Consider the following 15,384-nt stretch of genomic DNA (forward strand, 5'->3'; position numbering starts at 1 on the left):
TTTTATCACGATTATTTGTTTTCATTGATGATTGATGGTGAAGTATTTTGGGCTTCGAAATCATACACGGAATTCAAAAGACGAAACGTTTACTCTTCATCACACAACTTAGGAAAATTAAGAAAAAAAATGCAGAAAAGCTGAAAATAAAACTAAAAATAAAGAGCTGTTTAACGGGCAATAATAATATATTTAAATAAACCTAAAATTGTGTAATGAATTCCTTTCTTACCTTCGACCATACGTTAATTCTTGAATTCGACTGGCCTTGTTAGGTTAAACAATATATAAATGAAGACATGATTTTATTCAGAACATTTAAAGTGTTCATGTAAACGATTGTGTTAGTTGTTTTGCATCCTGACATTAACCAAGGAATATGAAGACGTCATTCTAGGCTAATTGTGTTCAACAATGATCTTCCCATCGCTTGTGTTGAAAGGTATGTGTCTAACGGTACAAAAAGGTACCATGCACTCCCTTGTTGATATTATATTACTGACTGACAATACGGCTGTAACATCAATCATTCCCACTACAGAGAGATACATCTCCATGACATCCGTTAGTTGTGACCGTACATTATCATTAGCATATTCATTTCTGCAATATAATGGGTACGATACAGAAAACTGGAATCACAAACAAGACATTCATTCACCAACGAACGTGACAAGATTCTGGACATTGGTCAGCAGGGGTATTATGACAGTGAACGTGCTGTAAGGCCAGATTCTGGACATTGGTCAGTAGGGGTATTATGACAGTGAATGTGCTGTAAGGCCAGATTCCGGACATTGGTGGTCAGTTTAGTGATACATCTTCTTTTATCTCTCCCTGACAGAAAACACTGATTGATAATCCTTGGACTGGCCGCGTATTGTACACACCCCTGGAGGGTATACCTCACTCGATAATATTATTGGCTAACTGTCGTCCTGTCTTTACACACGTGATACGGATGTACTTTGTCAGCTTAACGTCATATCACCATCATTCCAAATTTAATGTTGGAAGTAAAAAAAATATGCATTTTTTTTAAGAATGTATAGATTATTAGGTATTACTACTTGTATAGCAGGTGTGTGAATCCTAATCTCAACCAGAATTCTGATATGCAAAGGTACATTGTTTTTAACTGAAAGCTGACATAGTCTTAAGATGAATTGGCGCTTAAATTCCTACCACAATTGGATATGATGTGTCGGCCTGTCTTATCTTATTCGCGCGGATCCTACACACAATGTCAAAGGTCTTTGCAATATGATTTAATTTCGGTAACAACATCACTTATATCGCAGAATCACTCAAAGACAAATATATATGATATCGGCGTCTGATATGATAATTTGTCTGGGTCCTATATATCTACAGAAAACACTTAAGAGTTTAGTAGTAGAGGTTTTCCTATCACGGTATTTCCATATCTGTTCAGATATCTTGAGAAGTATTTAGTTAAACACAATGCGACTCGTTTTATGTGTCAATCCTTACTTAAGTAGTATGTTTACAACTGTTAGGGTGATATACAATTATTGGGAACGAGCAATTATTTCGTTGGAACGCATTATGCGCTGTCATCCATTCCGATACAGTTTGCAGACAATATTTTCAAATTCAGTAAATGTTATAATAGTGTGTTTTGAAATTTGTGTATGATTACTTCGTAACATACTGTTTTATAGTCCATAGTAAGTCGATATTGTTAATGACGATCCACACAACCTCAGAATAGAATATTGTTGCATTATTTTTTTTTAGAAATTTTGTAAAATTGAGAGCATATTTACACACCTTACTTAAACTTTTGAAGTGATGATAGTATCAAAGAGTGTAAAGATATCGTTCATCTTTTGAACAAATTTTTAAGCATTTTTGGAATATCTTGGAAAAAAGGTCCCTTCCTTGACCATCCCTGACACATCGAGATGGGATTTGTTTCATAAAAAAAATTACAGTGTCTTCGAACTTTTAATATTCTTCAAGAAAATGCAAAATCTAAAGTTTGTGGTGCGCTTGTATAGATCTATGTATGACTGTTTGTATGCTGTTCCTTCTGATACAAGTCGTTGCAGTTATACATAATGGGAAGCGTTTTAATTTCTTTCTTCTTATTTTTTCTTTCTGCTTCACAGCCCTTTATATCCGAAGCTGTCAGCATATTCATATTAAGTTAATGATGGCTATATATTACAATTATATATAATTACCAATGTCGGTACGTTTATTGTTACAACTGCTATTACATCAGAAGTGAAACAAACACAAACTACCACATTGCAAAGGAAATCGCAACTCCAACTAAAATCGATAAAATGATGGAGACATATGAACGAGGTATATATCTATAAAGAAACACATGGCCCAGGATATACGGACCAGGTGTTCAGGCAGGGGTACCGTCCGATTCATCAACGATACCAGTCGAGCGAATTAAGGTTAACAAAAATCACGGACAAATGTTCCTACATCGTGTTTAGGCTGAACACACTACTTTTCTTAAGTTATCAATGGAAAAGGAATGAAATAATTACACAAATGAGAAAGTGTATCGTATTGACTGGATATCTGATGTCTTGTACTGTAGCGATTGTTGAAATGTCCATTTGACCGTATACATATCTGGGGATACTATCACATCAAACAAAAGACAATGTCAAAGTTTAAACATAACGTAGCTCTATCTCCAATTTATTTGATTAAATAAAGCAAATTTCCAAAAAGGGAAGGATGTCGGCACATACGATTCAATGATAATACGACTAATTGTTCCGAGACGCTGGGCAATAGTTTCGTGGACGGTACTTGTTATGTAAGTCGAGATAAAATATAATCAATGAAAGGTTCCAAAACTTAAAAGATAGAAAACAACATTTCAGCAATGAACAATGATTGTAACGTTGGTATAGCCTATATGGCAGCAAGATGTATGGTAAACAAATAACATGGAAAACGCATCTGCCCACAACCACATTCAAACTACTACTCAATACTTATATCTATATTATTTGCCATTTCTGTCAATTTTGAAAACTGAAAAAAAAACAACAACAAAAAAACAACCCCCCCCCCCCCCCCCCCCAAAAGAAAAAAAAAACACAGCAAAAAAACCCCAAGCAAATAGAGTCTTTTTTCATTAAAAATGACCCGCTGGGTGTTATAGGTGTAAGTTGGTAACTATTGGAGCTTAAATGTAGTTTATTAACATATTAGAGCTTAAATACTGTACATTAACAGATTAGAGCTTAAATACAGTACATTAACAGATTAGAGCTTCACTACAGTACATTAACAGATTAGAGCTAAAATACAGTACATTAACAGATTAGAGCTTAAATACAGTACATTAACAGATTAGAGCTTAAATACTGTACATTAACTTATTGCAGCTTAAATACAGTACATTAACAGATTAGAGCTTAAATACAGTACATTAACAGATTAGAGCTTAAATACTGTACATTAACTTATTGCAGCTTAAATACAGTACATTAACAGATTAGAGCTTAAATACAGTACATTAACAGATTAGAGCTTAAATACAGTACACTAACCTTTTAGAGTTTAAAGTATATTCTCCCATCTTAAAATGTCTTTCTTTCGTTGGGTATTGTGTTAATGCTTCGATAGAACACGTAACACTACTTGTGAAATTGTATTTATTTTACAACAAAAGCGAAACAAGTCATATCAACTTATAAATCGGGCTTGTTGGAACGATTGAGGCGCTGTGTTAGAACTGTTCCACCCGATCACCATACACGATAGAGACTGTTCCACCCGACCACCATACACGATATAGACTGTTCCACCCGACCACCATACACGATAGAGACTGTTCCACCCGACCACCATACACGATATAGACTGTTCCACCCGACCACCATACACGATAGAGACTGTTCAACCCGACCACCATACACGATAGAGACTGTTCCACCCGGATCACCATACACGATAGAGACTGTTCCACCCGACCACCATACACGATAGGGACTGTTCCACCCGACCACCATACACGATAGAGACTGTTCCACCCGACCACCATACACGATAGGGACTGTTCCACCCGACCACCATACACGATAGGGACTGTTCCACCCGACCACCATACACGATAGACTGTTCCACCCGACCACCATACACGACATTTGTTTTTGGCAAAACCCAGTCATAAACATTATAAAATGCATTACTATTATGAAAAAGGTGAGCAATTTTACAAAAAAAATGAAAGTGGGATATAATTTCAGAATAAATCATTGAAATCAATTTTGCAATGAATCCGCGTCGTTGCTGTTATTATCTGTGATTAATGAAGCAATACTAAAGCTAAAGAGTAATCAACATGTAATTTCTGTATCGCTCGAGTGTTAATTACAAAGTCAAATATCCCTAAAACGGCATGGGCAAATAGAGTAATATCGAAAAAAATAATGAAAATTAAAAAAATGATGCCATTATGGCGACAAGGACGATATCCAGAAACCAGAGAAATAATTATTTCTTGCTTGTAAGGTTGTATTTAACCGAATTCCCAACAGCAAGGGTCATGTAAGGACAGGGAAACGGACGAGAAAGCTACGGAATAAGGTAGAGAACATTGTGTCAGAGAGACAACACGGAGATCAATATAAGAACAAGCAGGTGCCTCTAAGTCGTATCAATGTAACCTAAGTACAAGACGCACACGACAGCCGCCACATGAAAGATCAGGTATTGATATTGTTTTATAATAACATCAGAGAAAACCGATATAATAACGAAACCATTAATCCAATCAAAGAATGAAGACTCTTGAACAAAATACAAGGGAAGGGACCAGGTGCTCCGGGGTATAGGCGTCTTCTACGTCTTCTGGATACAAAAGCGAACATTGTTGGTACACTCAAACTTCGAATATCTAATTAATTGGAATTCTGACTATTTCAGAACATCTGAGTCCAATTGTCAAAGGAATGATTAGGGTAAACACAGTTCATCAACAATTCTAAATCATGATACAATTATTTCTGGTAAAACTAACTTGACGGAATTTTATGGAACTCGAAAGACTCGTCCTGTCTGCCCATTTTAGGGAAAAAAACACTCACGTTTAAAACTAAAGGATGAATGAGATTTTCACCTAATCAAGTGATTGAGCTAGTCACCTTTTGAACAACTGCGCCCTGGCCTTAATTCTCATTGTAGGGTCATTTGAGGACAGGTGTCCTCGAATATGAACAACCGGAAAATGTGTAGATCAGGTCAGAGAGGCAACGCAAAAAGAGTCATACAGATTGTAGAGGTGACAGTAGGCGGTTTTTAATCGTGTCAATGTTACCTAAATATGTAGTAGAGAACCTAGCTTTAGTCACCTCATAAAATAACATGTAAATACATTAGTTTTACAATACTTACACGTCTATCACCATACTTACACGTCTATCACAATACTTACACGTCTATCACCATACTTACATGTCTATCACAATACTTACACGTCTATCACCATACTTACATGTCTATCACAATACTTACACGTCTATCACGTCTATCACAATACTTACACGTCTATCACCATACTTACACGTCTATCACCATACTTACACGTCTATCACCATACTTAACGTCTATCACCATACTTACATGTCTATCACCATACTTACACGTCTATCACCATACTTACACGTCTATCACAATACTTAACGTCTATCACCATACTTACACGTCTATCACCATACTTACACGTCTATCACAATACTTAACGTCTATCACCATACTTACACGTCTATCACCATACTTACACGTCTATCACCATACTTACACGTCTATCACAATACTTACATGTCTATCACCATACTTACATGTCTATCACAATACTTACACGTCTATCACCATACTTACACGTCTATCACAATACTTACACGTCTATCACCATACTTACACGTCTATCACCATACTTACACGTCTATCACAATACTTACATGTCTATCACCATACTTACACGTCTATCACCATACTTACACGTCTATCACCATACTTACACGTCTATCACCATACTTACACGTCTATCACCATACTTACATGTCTATCACCATACTTACACGTCTATGACTATACTTACACGTCTATCACCATACTTACATGTCTATCACAATACTTACACGTCTATCACCATACTTACACGTCTATCACCATACTTACACGTCTATCACAATACTTACACGTCTATCACAATACTTACATGTCTATCACCATACTTACACGTCTATCACAATACTTACATGTCTATCACCATACTTACACGTCTATCACAATACTTACACGTCTATCACCATACTTACACGTCTATCACCATACTTACACGTCTATCACCATACTTACACGTCTATCACCATACTTAACGTCTATCACCATACTTACACGTCTATCACCATACTTACACGTCTATCACAATACTTACACGTCTATCACCATACTTACATGTCTATCACCATACTTACATGTCTATCACCATACTTACACGTCTATCACCATACTTACACGTCTATCACCATACTTACACGTCTATCACCATACTTAACGTCTATCACCATACTTACACGTCTATCACAATACTTATACGTCTATCACCATACTTACACGTCTATCACCATACTTACACGTCTATCACCATACTTACACGTGTATCACCATACTTACACGTCTATCACAATACATACACGTCTATCACCATACTTACACGTCTATCACCATACTTACACGTCTATCACCATACTTACATGTCTATCACCATACTTACATGTCTATCACAATACTTACACGTCTATCACCATACTTACACGTCTATCACCATACTTACACGTCTATCACCATACTTACACGTCTATCACTATACGTACACGTCTATCACCATACTTACACGTCTATCACCATACTTACACGTCTATCACAATACTTACATGTCTATCACCATACTTACATGTCTATCACCATACTTACACGTCTATCACAATACTTACACGTCTATCACCATACTTACATGTCTATCACCATACTTACACGTCTATCACCATACTTACATGTTTATCACCATACTTACACGTCTATCACAATACTTACACGTCTATCACCATACTTACACGTCTATCACCATACTTACATGTTTATCACCATACTTACACGTCTATCACAATACTTACACGTCTATCACCATACTTACACGTCTATCACCATACTTACATGTTTATCACCATACTTACATGTCTATCACCATACTTACATGTCTATCACCATACTTACACGTCTATCACCATACTTACACGTCTATCACCATACTTACACGTCTATCACCATACTTACATGTCTATCACCATACTTACACGTGTATCACCATACTTAACGTCTACCACCATACTTACACGTGTATCACCATACTTACACGTGTATCACAATACTTACACGTCTATCACCATACATACACGTCTATCACCATACTTACACGTCTATCACCATACTTACACTCTATCACCATACTTACACGTCTATCACAATACTTACACGTCTATCACCATACTTACACGTCTATCACCATACTTACACGTCTATCAGCATACTAACACGTCTACCACCATACATACACGTCTATCACCATACTTACAGGTCTATCACCATACTTACACGTCTATCACCATACTTACACGTCTATCACAATACTTACACGTCTATCACCATACTTACACGTCTATCACCATACTTACACGTCTATGAACATACTTACACGTCTATCACCATACTTACACGTCTATCACAATACTTACACGTCTATCACCATACTTACATGTCTATCACCATACTTACACGTCTATCACAATACTTACACGTCTACCACCATACTTACACGTCTATCACCATACTTACACGTCTATCACCATACTTACACGTCTATCACCATACTTACACGTCTATCACCATACTTACACGTCTATCACCATACTTACATGTCTATCACAATACTTACACGTCTATCACCATACTTACACGTCTATCACCATACTTACACGTCTATTACCATACTTACACGTCTATCACAATACTTACATGTCTATCACCATACTTACACGTCTATACCACAATACTTACACGTCTATCACAATACTTACATGTCTATCACCATACTTACACGTCTATACCACAATACTTACACGTCTATCACAATACTTACACGTCTATCACAATACTTACACGTCTATCACAATACTTACACGTCTATCACCATACTTACATGTCTATACCACAATACTTACATGTCTATCACCATACTTACACGTCTATCACCATACTTACACGTCTATCACAATACTTACATGTCTATCACCATACTTACATGTATATCACCATACTTACACGTCTATCACAATACTTACACGTCTATCACCATACTTACACGTCTATCACCATACTTACACGTGTATCACAATACATACACGTCTATCACCATACTTACATGTCTATCACCATACTTACATGTCTATCACCATACTTACACGTCTATCACCATACTTACACGTCTATCACAATACTTACACGTCTATCACCATACTTACACGTCTATCACAATACTTACACGTCTATCACAATACTTACACGTCTATCACCATACTTACACGTCTATCACCATACTTACACGTCTATCACCATACTTACACGTGTATCACCATACTTACACGTCTATCACAATACATACACGTCTATCACCATACTTACACGTCTATCACCATACTTACACGTCTATCACCATACTTACATGTCTATCACCATACTTACATGTCTATCACAATACTTACACGTCTATCACCATACTTACACGTCTATCACCATACTTACACGTCTATCACCATACTTACACGTCTATCACTATACGTACACGTCTATCACCATACTTACACGTCTATCACCATACTTACACGTCTATCACAATACTTACATGTCTATCACCATACTTACATGTCTATCACCATACTTACACGTCTATCACAATACTTACACGTCTATCACCATACTTACATGTCTATCACCATACTTACACGTCTATCACCATACTTACATGTTTATCACCATACTTACACGTCTATCACAATACTTACACGTCTATCACCATACTTACACGTCTATCACCATACTTACACGTCTATCACAATACTTACACGTCTACCACCATACTTACACGTCTATCACCATACTTACATGTCTATCACCATACTTACACGTCTATCACAATACTTACACGTCTATCACCATACTTACACGTCTATCACCATACTTACATGTCTATCACCATACTTACACGTCTATCACCATACTTACACGTCTATTACCATACTTACATGTCTATCACCATACTTACACGTATATCACCATACTTACATGTCTATCACCATACTTACATGTCTACCACCATACTTACACGTCTATCACAATACTTACACGTCTATCACCATACTTACACGTCTATCACCATACTTACACGTCTATCACAATACTTACACGTCTATCACCATACTTACACGTCTATCACCATACTTACACGTCTATCACAATACTTACACGTCTATCACCATACTTACACGTCTATCACCATACTTACACGTCTATCACAATACTTACACGTCTATCACAATACATACACGTCTATCACCATACTTACACGTCTATCACAATACTTACACGTCTATCACCATACTTACACGTCTATCACCATACTTACACGTCTATTACCATACTTACATGTCTATCACCATACTTACACGTATATCACCATACTTACATGTCTATCACCATACTTACATGTCTACCACCATACTTACACGTCTATCACAATACTTACACGTCTATCACCATACTTACACGTCTATCACCATACTTACACGTCTATCACAATACTTACACGTCTATCACCATACTTACACGTCTATCACCATACTTACACGTCTATCACCATACTTACACGTCTATCACCATACTTACATGTCTATCACCATACTTACCCGTCTATCACCATACTTACCCGTCTATCACCATACTTACACGTCTATCACCATACTTACACGTCTATCACCATACTTACACGTCTATCACCATACTTACATGTCTATCACCATACTTACACGTCTATCACAATACTTACACGTCTATCACCATACTTACATGTCTATCACCATACTTACACGTCTATCACCATACTTACATGTCTACCACCATACTTACATGTCTATCACCATACTTACACGTCTATATCACAATACTTACACGTCTATCACCATACTTACATGTCTATAACCATACTTACATGTCTATCACCATACACGTCTATCACCATACTTACACGTCTATCACCATACTTAACGTCTATCACCATACTTACACGTCTACCACCATACTTACATGTCTATCACCATACTTACACGTCTATCACCATACTTATATGTCTATCACCATACTTACACGTCTACCACCATACTTACATGTCTATCACCATACTTACATGTCTATCACCATACTTACACGTCTATCACCATACTTACACGTCTATCACCATACTTACATGTCTATCACCATACTTACATGTCTATCACCATAGTTACATGTCTATCACCATACTTACACGTCTATCACCATACTTACACGTGTATCACAATACTTACACGTCTATCACCAAACTAACACGTCTATCACCAAACTAGCACGTCTATCACCAGGGCCCCGATGTTCAAAAGGTCATTAGTCTAATTTCAGTTTAACAACAATTTGAAAATGATGATGAAAGCAATTCCGGTAAAAATAACTTGACAACAATTTATGAAACTATATAGCGCTAGTCCGTTCCTAACTGCCTATTTCAAGGAATACATACACTCATGTTGTGATGAAAAGGAGAAATGAGATTCTCGTTAATCAAGTGACTAAGCTTATCACCAAATATTTATATTTCCACTTAATTCAGACTCAATGAACTTACCACAATTGACACTTTGGATCAAGTTCATGCAATTGTCACAATGAGTCAGGCATGCTTATATTGAAATAGGTGGTTATCTTTTGAATAACATGTGTTTCAATTAATATGTTCCAGTACCTGATTAAAGATAACTTTTTCCGATTTCCCATGTTCATACCACATCAAACATGACAGCGGCAGAGTATGACGCGACTCGTTAAAAATAGTAAACCTCGTAAATGTTAATTTAATATGGGAAACATATGTAACGTTATAGATCACGTGACGATAGCTACCTGGGAATACTGAAGTGTCACCAAACTGTAATTATGACCTTAAATCGATAAAATAAGAGCGAAAAATGAACAGTATTCAAATTAACAGGGACAACGCTGGGTAATCAATAGCGAAATAAAATAAAATATTCCGGAGGGGTTTTCTTCCATCGACGAATAGAATGACGATTTTCCCTGAGACGAAAGTTTTAAATTTCATCCACGAGTTTATATTTGCAGTTTTGATAACTTTATTGAACACAATTACAATATTCTGAATTTAGTCATCACTATCCCGGTTGGAGAGAATCTATTTCCATATATGATAACAAGTGTAAAATACCTGTGTTACCTGTTGTCAGCAACCTAACCCTCATTTAAAATGTGACTTCACCCAGGTTTGACCACGATTTGTATGACGGATGTCGTCAAAAAAGTAGAAACCGCTTACTTTTCCCGATCATCTATCTTATTACACTTTTCAAGACTGTCCTAGGAAAAGGATATATATATGTTATTTATATTTTGCTATCTTTTAATCGATTTTGAGTTTGAATTATGATTTGGTTATCATATCGGTATGCTTTGTTTTTGTTTTTGTTTTTGTTTTTGTTTTTCTTATAAACATGCTTGTCTCAAAAAGCTCTAATGTCAGATTTAACAAGCATGTATAATTTCTATTATTGTTTTGGATTATATCAATTAAACTCTGATCATTTTGCCTTGATAGCCTCTGTATTTTTAAGATATATTAATGTTGATTTTAATTTCAAAATATTTGGCCTCTAACATTAGATTAAACAGATGTGTTACGGAATTTGACATCAGTTCTATCCAAACTACTGTTTCTGAATCTGATAAGATCTTTCTGATATGAATACACTACGTATAGACGTTAAAAGGCTAAGTTCAAATGACCTTTCCACCAACTAAAGAAAACGCAATTGTCGTGCTTTCAGAGTCAGTTTCCTTTCGGTACTCATTATGGCTGATACTCATTTAATTGATAACACCCGAGTGTCACGAATGTCAGTCAACCTAAGGAGGCCATACACATTAATAGACAAAATATCTGTAGTTTGTAAATCATCATTTATCATAACGGAAACTACCACGGGATGAGATAAACAGGGAAGATCACAGACTTTATTTTCTGTGGTCAAGCTTTCGTTACTACAGAACTTTGATTGTGCGATATTTTTCATATGATTCCGAATGGACAGTATGCCCCATTTTGATTAGCTGAACTAATCCCGATGCATGTTAAGCATTGAGGTCTGCTGAACATGACCCCAACCGGCCATCTTACGATCTCTGTAAAAGTATCATCAGTATTCTTATATATTGATGTTTAATACACTTCTGAGTATGTTTTGGTTTTGTAAAAGCATTTGATAATATTTTGGTATGAGTGATCTCTATTCCAAAGTCTTCTTTGTTTCTTTGTGTTGATAACGATCCACATTTATACGAATTCTCCCCGATTCTTTACCCTTCGAGTGTCCTTGGGGATTTTAAAGCAATATACACAACGAGAATGTCGCCATAACAAACGTTATAGTAACAATACATGTCCTGGAGTCTGGTTATGACAGTGTCAAAGAGTGAGGAGACAATGCTACTTCGGGAGATAAACCAATGAAATGGCTTTCTCTGTGTTTATCGTTTCCTGTTCAATTTGCCATCTACGGAGAAGTCAAGGATGACTATTTTACTACTAAACATATATATGTATTGATTTCAATTACTGGTAAAGTTGTATCTTCCTCGTAAATGCAATGTTACGGTGTAAGTTGTGTCACTGAAGGGGACCGCGTGCTGCTATAATCTCCCTGAGTAGGGGACCGCGTGCTGCTACAATCTCGCTGTGGTAGGGGACCGTGTGCTCCTACAACCTCCCTGTTGTGGGGGACCGCGTGCTCCTACAATCTCGCTGGGGTAGGAGACCGTGTGCTCCTACAACCTCCCTGTTGTGGGGGACCGCGTGCTCCTACAACCTCCCTGTTGTGGGGAACCGCGTGCTCCTACAACCTCCCTGTTGCAGGGGACCGCGTGCTCCTACAATCTCGCTGTGGTAGGGGACCGCGTGCTCCTACAACCTCCCTGTTGTGGGGGACCGCGTGCTCCTACAATCTCGCTGTGGTAGGGGACCGCGTGCTCCTACAACCTCCCTGTTTTGGGGGACCGCGTGCTCCTACAATCTCGCTGTGGTAGGGGACCGTGTGCTCCTACAATCTCGCTGTGGTAGGGGACCGCGTGCTCCTACAACCTCCCTGTTGTAGGGGACCGCGTGCTCCTACAACCTCCCTGTTGAGGGGAACCGCGTGCTCCTACAATCTCGCTGTTGTAGGGGACCGTGTGCTCCTACAACCTCCCTGCGGTGAGGAGACAGCTTGCTTCTACAACCTCACTGCTGAAGGGGACCGCGTGCTCCTACAGCCTCCCTGCTGAAGGGGACCGCGTGCTCCTACAAACTCCTTGCGGCAAGGGACCGCGTACTCCTACGACCTCCTGTATGTAGGTTGACGTCCTATTAACATACAGGGTCATTAAGGACGTGCCAGTTTTGGAGGTGGAAGAAATTCGGAGTACCCGGAGAAAAAAACACTGACCTATAGTCAGTACCTGGCAACTGTCCCACGTAGGTTTCGAATTCGAGACCCAGAGGTGGAGGGCTAGTGATAAAGTGTCCAGACACCTTCTATTCACAAGTTACACGTAATCAAGCATTGGATAACAAAAGTTAACTTCTCCTCCGGCATCTATATTATTGCATATATTCGAACACATGTTTTTTGTATGACATTATATTATAATTAGTAGTAATGGTATGGTAAAATTTGTCAACATACTCTCAGTATTTAAACAAAGGTTTTACAATATCTTTAATGATGTAATTGTGTTTTGCCAAGTACCTTACACGGCCACGGAACCTAACCCTTAAATGACACCTCGGCTCTTATGCCAAGGGTCTCCACGTAAATATGTATATTCTGTTCTTATATTGTCCTAGATTTATCATGTTTGTTTTAGTTACGGTTTCGCTACTTTTGAACACCTATCCTTATACGATGTGAGCATATTGTCACAATACTTGGTTTGGTTTGGTTTGGTTTATTTTGTTTAACGTCCTATTAACAGCTAAGGTCAGTTAAGGACGGCCTCTCGTGCGTGCGACATGCATGCGTGTGGTGAGTGCGTATGTGTGTTTTGGGAGGCTGCGGTATGTTCGTGTTAAGTCTCCTTGTGATAGGTCGGAACTTTTGCCGATTTATAGTGCTACCTCACTGAAGCATACTGCCGAAGACACCCAGCAGCACACCCCACCCGGTCACATTATACTGACAACAGGCGAACCAGTCGTTCCACTCCAAATATGCCGAGCGCTAAGCAGGAGTAGCGACTACCATTTTTAAAGACTCTGGTATGTCTCGGCCAAGGGACAGAACCCAAAGCCTTCCTCACAGGGGCGAACGCTCAACTGTCACAATACACTCCCAGTATATACACTTACTAGTATACCTTCCCATGGTGTTATAACTGTGCTGTTCCACCTATCAGTTAAAATCTAAATGCCTCATCGGGATGAGCAGCCGACATAGCAACACTTGTCCATCGTAGATCTAACAAATGAACAATCCCGACCACTTAAACAGGTATAAAATCAGATGAAAACCCATAAAGAACTCTATCGGGGCAGCCATTCACTCGTAAAATCGAAATCAACTTTGATTGAATGGCGGGGCTCTGTTGCGTTTTTGGTAAATACAACGGCGAGTTGATTAAAGAGAGACAATTCGCGCTTGTATCTAGGTTTTCAAGTCCATTAGCGGCAACTCTCGAGTATTGATTGCCGGCCTACATCCATTGTAGCTTTTAACCTAACAATCTTAAGCAATACTTTACTAGCATTTCTTCTTTTCTTTGTATAAGTTCATAAAAAGCCGACATAATAACGAAACCGTGATTCTAAACCGTGATTGCGACTAGAAATCAATGAAATGAGCGCAAAATACGAACAAAAAATATAGATTTTCATACATGTCACTGCAATAATACATTCTTTGTATGTGGTAAAATTAACTACATGTACAAATGTTCCTTATAATATTCATTTTACGTCTTTTTGTA

The sequence above is a fragment of the Pecten maximus genome, chromosome 17, assembly GCF_902652985.1.
Source record: "Pecten maximus chromosome 17, xPecMax1.1, whole genome shotgun sequence".
Taxonomy (NCBI): Eukaryota; Metazoa; Mollusca; class Bivalvia; order Pectinida; family Pectinidae; genus Pecten; species Pecten maximus.